The sequence below is a fragment of the Rhipicephalus sanguineus genome, chromosome 10, assembly GCF_013339695.2.
Source record: "Rhipicephalus sanguineus isolate Rsan-2018 chromosome 10, BIME_Rsan_1.4, whole genome shotgun sequence".
Taxonomy (NCBI): Eukaryota; Metazoa; Arthropoda; class Arachnida; order Ixodida; family Ixodidae; genus Rhipicephalus; species Rhipicephalus sanguineus.
Window position 1 is genome coordinate 146,677,046 of NC_051185.1, and position 6,000 is coordinate 146,683,045.

At 47.5% G+C, this 6,000-nt stretch overlaps 2 non-coding genes across 2 annotated transcripts; both read left to right on the forward strand.

Annotated features, from left to right (window-relative positions):
- The first annotated feature begins 5,460 nt into the window (after nt 1–5,460).
- Trnaa-agc (transfer RNA alanine (anticodon AGC)) lies at nt 5,461–5,534 on the forward strand. Its single transcript has one exon. It is a non-coding gene; the product is annotated as a tRNA-Ala (tRNA).
- Nucleotides 5,535–5,720: 186 nt separating this feature from the next.
- Nucleotides 5,721–5,793, forward strand: Trnaa-agc (transfer RNA alanine (anticodon AGC)). Its single transcript has one exon. It is a non-coding gene; the product is annotated as a tRNA-Ala (tRNA).
- The last annotated feature ends 207 nt before the right edge of the window (nt 5,794–6,000 follow it).

The window sequence follows — 6,000 nt, forward strand, 5'->3', positions numbered from 1 at the left end:
AGGCCGGCAAGCAGGATGGTCCTGGAGGCGCCTAGCCTTAGGCTAGACGTGAAAGGTAAGCGCAATGCTCCGGGCCTACTCCTTTTAGCGTAGAGGTCACAATGGTACCGTTTCCATCACTCAGCATAGCTACGCTTAACGTGATAGGGTTGGCGGTTGGCGTAGGCAAGGTCAGCTCCCACGGTTGGTCACCGACCAAAATATCGACGTCCTAGCCGTCCTGGAAACTAAGGTTGACGGGGAGGACGAGACCGGGAGCATGGTGCGTCGTTTCACTGACAGGTACTATGCAGTCGTGAGTCATGCGATAGGGACGTCCGCGGGATGTGTTCTTTTTGTAAAAAAACTGCAAGGCCTTCTTGTTCAAGGTGTATGTTCATGTCAGTCAGGAAGAGTTGTGTATTGTGATTTTATGTTTTGCGAAATTGAATTCCGAGTAATCGGCATATACGCGCCGAATGGCGTGGATGAGCGTACCCTTTTTTTTCGAATCTTTTTCAGTGGACGAATTGTGATAAGCGGGTTGTACTGTTAGGGGACTTCAATTGTGTTTTAAGTGCACGGGATAGAGTGAACAGTATGGGCGTTCGCGACAAAAGCAGTGACGCGTTGTATAAGTTAATCATCGAGAATGGCCTGGACGATGTGTACGAATGTGTTGAAGCGGACCGCGAAGTGATGTACACGCGGTTTCAAGGCACTAGCCAGATTGCTGAACATAGTATTACATTCTAATGCAATTAGAAGTCGATCATTGAGTTAGTAAAGAAAATGTATCGAATGAGCAATCTATCCAGTAGCAATTCCATTTATTTATTTCTCAAATCTCATTACGGTGCCCTCAGCGGTGCCTAAAAACGGTAACAGAAAGCCGTCCTACATACGGCACTGCGATAACGCGACGAGTGTACAGACACAATAGACATACCGCTATCAGCGAGCTACCAACCAGCCAGCCATTCAGTCGCGACGAAAAGGAAGAAGTCAGCGTTCTCCCCGAGTATATAGCATCGTCGAGAGGAAAGGAAGATGTACTGCGCGACTCGCCAAACAGAGCGGTGTTCCTAGCCCTTCGGCCCAAGAGACCCACTTGCCATCAATCAGGCTGGGCGGCCGCAAATCCACACTAATCTCCTCGGGTGGCACACGGGGACGGGGGACGACCTCGACCGCTAGAGGGACGGATTAGCCGTCGCGCAAACTGTCTTTCCCGACCCGCCCTCTGTGGCCGAACCACTGTGCTTCAGAAGTTGCTTGAGCTTACATGTCGGCAAAAGGAGTCGCGAGAAAGCACGACAGATCTAAATTGAGACGGGTTCTCTTTGTAGGCAGAGTCAAGAGAGGACCACGCGCTGATCAACCTCGTTTTGGCTGCTGTTGTGTACACGCGACGCCCTGTGAGCATTCGTTTATTTGTTTCTTTGTTTTAGATTTCATTCTCATCACTACGCGCCAGCAAACAAAAGCGCATTGCATTACACAATGATTACACCCACAAAAATATAATTGTTCACGTATTCATATGAGCTTCCCATACGGCATACAGCGATAATAACGACGCAGAACAAAGATAGGTTCACGCAACGCCTCCGCCCGTATCGACTGTCAAAGCATAAATGCTCGAGCACGGCCGCTTACGTACAATGCACGCACACTATACGTAATCATGGACACGGATCGACCTCAGGTACAATGCGCGTGCGGGCACAGAAATAAAAATCACAACATATCCACGGAGTGAATGATGATGAGTGGGCGAAGCTGCGGAGGTTCATCGCTAAACCGTGAATCTTCCGTGAATTCTGCCCAGTACATCATCACCGACGTGAGATCGGGCGCGTTTATACTAAAGGTTCGATGAGTTATGACGACTTGCAGCTCACTTTAATTTTACATGTACGCTGTGAATTTTCATTGTTTAGAAAACCATTGCTTCAGAAAAATCTGGCGTCTTTCGTTAAGCAGCTGGCGTCTTTTCGTTTTGCTTTAGAGAACATCTGGCGTTCTTTCGTTTTGCTTTTAGAAAACATCTGGCGTCTTTCGTTGGTTTATTTCATCAATCAACGGCGTTTTGAACAAAATTTTTATTGTTTAATCACGCACAGGAGAAATCTCACCAGGCACTACCTTGGAGGTAAACAATGGCTGCTAATGGGAATGAGAGACAGAAGAAGTCGGCTTTTAGTTAACGCGCACGCTGCGAATTTTTTATTGTTCAGCAACGCACAGGAAAAATCTCCCACCGGCACCACCTTGGAGGTCAAGATCTGGTACTAGCGTTACGACTCGTTACGCACTACGAGGGACGAACGGGTGCCGCTTTAAGGAGCTTCGCCCCTAAAATTAGAACGGTACGACAAGGAGCGTTACAAAGGTGCCTTCGTGCGCGCGCGTGCTAAAGAACTGGTGGCGGGAGAGACGCCCACTAAAAGAGCGCTTGTACTAGAAACAGCGCAAGGTCGACGTAATCATGTCGATATGATTTATTGCAACGGGAGACTTGTGAGCGATAATGAAACTATCGGACGCGCCTTTTTTTACACACTATCAATCACTTTTTGCATTTCAAAAAACTAATGTGGGCGGATTCAAAAAAGATTTTCTTGAGCGCATGCCTCGGCTGAGGGACGACACAAGGGGACGATTCGAAGGCAAAATAACAGCGAGTGAAGTTAAATGGGCAATAGACCATTTGAACCTTGGCAAGTCACCCGGACCCGACGGTCTAACCGCGGCATTGTATAAAGCTTTTAAGACAGAATTGTCCCCGTTATTGACGGAAGTATTCAATGAGTCGTATGAACGAAAAACTATGCCGCCTTCATTTGACAAAGCGCACACCATATTGATCTCCAAGACGGAGGAAGTGGAAAAACTCAGACTAGGGACATCGTACAGACCAATATCCCTGACAAATGTTGATTATAAGATTTTCATGAAGGTCTTAGCAGCGAGGCTCCAAAGCGTCATACAAGAAATAGTCGCAGAACACCAAACGTGTGGGATTAAAAGAAGGACTATTTGCTCGAATGGTTCATAAGATACGGTGTGTGCTCGAGTGTCGCGACGCCGCTTTAGCTAGCGTAGCCGTCCTCCAGCTCGACCTGGAAAAGGCGTTCGATTGTGTATCTCATGATACTTTGTTTCTCATTTTAGATCATGTTAATGTTGGTTCCGTCATCAGGGAGGGAGTGGCCTTGGCGTACCAGAACTGCACAACACAAATAATAGTAAATAAGTCTTTGGTGGCCCCCATTCACGTGAAGCGTTCTGTTCGTCAAGGCTGCCCACTCAGGCCGCTTTTGTTCGCGATTTATATTGAAGTTATGTGCATGGCCATCACGGAAAATAAGAAAATACATGGTTTCACACTGGCGCAGACCGAAGTGAAGCTGCTGGTATACGCAGATGATATCGCGATGTGCTGCAGGGATACAGAAAGTGTAAAAGAAGCGATAAGTGAAACATTTTTGTGACGTCACGGGTAGCAGAGTGAACTGCGGAAAGTCCCTTGGGCTGTGGCATGAAAGGTGGCCTTCAACGCCGGATAATTTTACCAGTATGCGGTGGGTTAAAATGCCAACTAGGTATCTTGGTTTTCCCCTCGAGAGTTACAAACATAGCGACCAGTATTGGGTAAATCAGACCAAAGAGACAAAAGAAAAAGCGGACAGGTGGAAAGGCACGAACCTGTTCATTTTTGGAAGAGCTACTGTTGTAACACGTTTTCCATTACCAAGTTGTGGTATGTCATGCAGATGTTGCATTGTTCCAGGACAAATGTGCAAAAGCTACACCGAGTGTTTGCTGTATATATATGGGGCTCAACGTGGGAAAGGTGCAGCCGAACCAGTTTGTTCCGGCGGGTGAAGGAAGGGGGGCTAAGTTTAGTGCATCTTTACGTACGACAGTTAATCAATAGATTTTTGTTTTTTTCGCGATGTAAGCGATCCCTTTTTGCGCGCAGTATTCCAACTAAGGTTAAGCAACGCGTTACCGGAACTCGTCATTTCTGATAGCATGCCGGGAGCGTTGCATGGCTATCTGAAACAAGTTGCAGAAAGTGTGCGTTTCTTACGGGTTCGTTTTATTGCGATAGCAATTATATGGACAGTCTCGGCTGGAAAATGTCCGTCCCCGTCGCCGTCATGCACCGTATATGTATAAGTATGTATATATATATAAAAGCCCCAAAGAAAAATAATTCAGAAAAATGCTTCCGAGGCGCGGAATCGAACCAGGGACCTCTTGCTCCGCAGCGAGTGGCGCTAGCCACTACGCCACGGAACGCAGGTCCTCACGTAGCTAACGGCGAGCGTTATATACACACCCATTACCGCTGGACGGACTCAGAGATGGCCGGCGCTTATAAGCGTTTCTACATTACCAGCGAGATGGCGCTAGTAGCGCGACGGGCGCATTTAAAAGTCGTCGGCGAGCTAGCTCGCTTCTTATATTTGCGCAAGGAGAACCTTGGCCTTCCGCTGTCTGCTCGCGCGGTTTTCTCGTGGTGAGGGCAAGAGGGATGTTTCACGCTTTGACCGTGATGTCCGCGCTCATGCTACGGAGCACCGCTAAACGACGCCGCTAAACGAACAAACACAACATCAGCGCGAACTATCAAGTGTCACAGCTCGACACTTGAAGCACGCTAGTTTCCTTCGCTGCTTCGGCCGCCTTTTTCTTTCGACTACCTGCTTTGCGTTAAAAGAATAGAATTGTATAAAGCTGTGTGTGACATTGTTTTCCCGGTACCTATGTACAGAGCCATATACAGTGGAGGGCCGGGACAGAACGTGCTGAAGCGGGTGAAAAACATGCAGGTCCCTACTGGTGTTAAAACCTTTTTCTTTAAGTTACACTCCGGATCACTGTCGGTAAAGTCTTTCATGGAAGAAAGGGGTTGTTTTGTACCATGGGGTTCAAAATGCTTGACCTGCAAGAAACCAGAAACCATAAATCATGTTTTTGTGCACTGCTGGGAAGAGGCAAATTTTTGGGACACCCTTCAAAGAACAATAAAGATTTTCCTTTGGATCCGCATGGGATTATGTTGCTGGCAATAAGGAACGAAGATCGAGTCCCATTCGATTGAATAATGCTGAATGGCCTCCACTGTTTATGGCGGGGCTTTGGGACGTTAAACCCCACATATTATTATAATGTTTATGGCGGGCTAGGATGGCTGGATACTACTGCGACCCGGACGCTAAGCCAGCACGGATTTACTTTAGGCAAAGTACGTCTGCTTTCATTAAAAATATAAAAGTAGAGGAATGTGCCCGAATGGCTGTCGAGAATAGAACCTCTGGCGGCCTTGAAGGAATTTTAGGTGGACAACACCAGCCCAAGGACTGATGGCATGTTAACTGTGTTGTCGTGGGATGGATGTGTATATTTTGTAACATGTTCATACTGTACATTGTCTCAGACAGGCAATAAATAAAAAAAAAAGGGGGGGGGGGTTGTAGCTCAGATGGTAGAGTGCTCGCTTAGCATGCGAGAGGTACTGGGATCGATACCCAGCACCTCCAACCGTTTTTTTTTTCATGGCGATGGCGGAAACATTTTGCTTGATTGATGGAATTAAACAATGCGCGTAATAAAGAACTGCCGTCGCGAGATAACCGGTCCTGAGCCGCGTCGGCTGCCTTCTTTCTCCACAAACACTGTCACGTAATTACCGATCAGGTGGTGAGCATATACTTCGATTCTCCACCGGGGGTGTAGCTCAGATGGTAGAGCGCTCGCTTAGCATGCGAGAGGTACTGGGATCGATACCCAGCACCTCCAACCGTTCTTTTTTTTTGATGGCTGTGGCGAGAATCATTTTGCTTGATTGATGGAATGAAATAATGCGTCTAATAACAAGCTGCCGTCGCTACAAAACCGGTCCTCAGCCGCGTCGGCTTCTCTCCTTCTCCATCAACACTGTCACGTAATTACCGATCGGGTTGCGAGCGTATGCTTCGATTCTCCATCGGGGGTGTACCTCATATG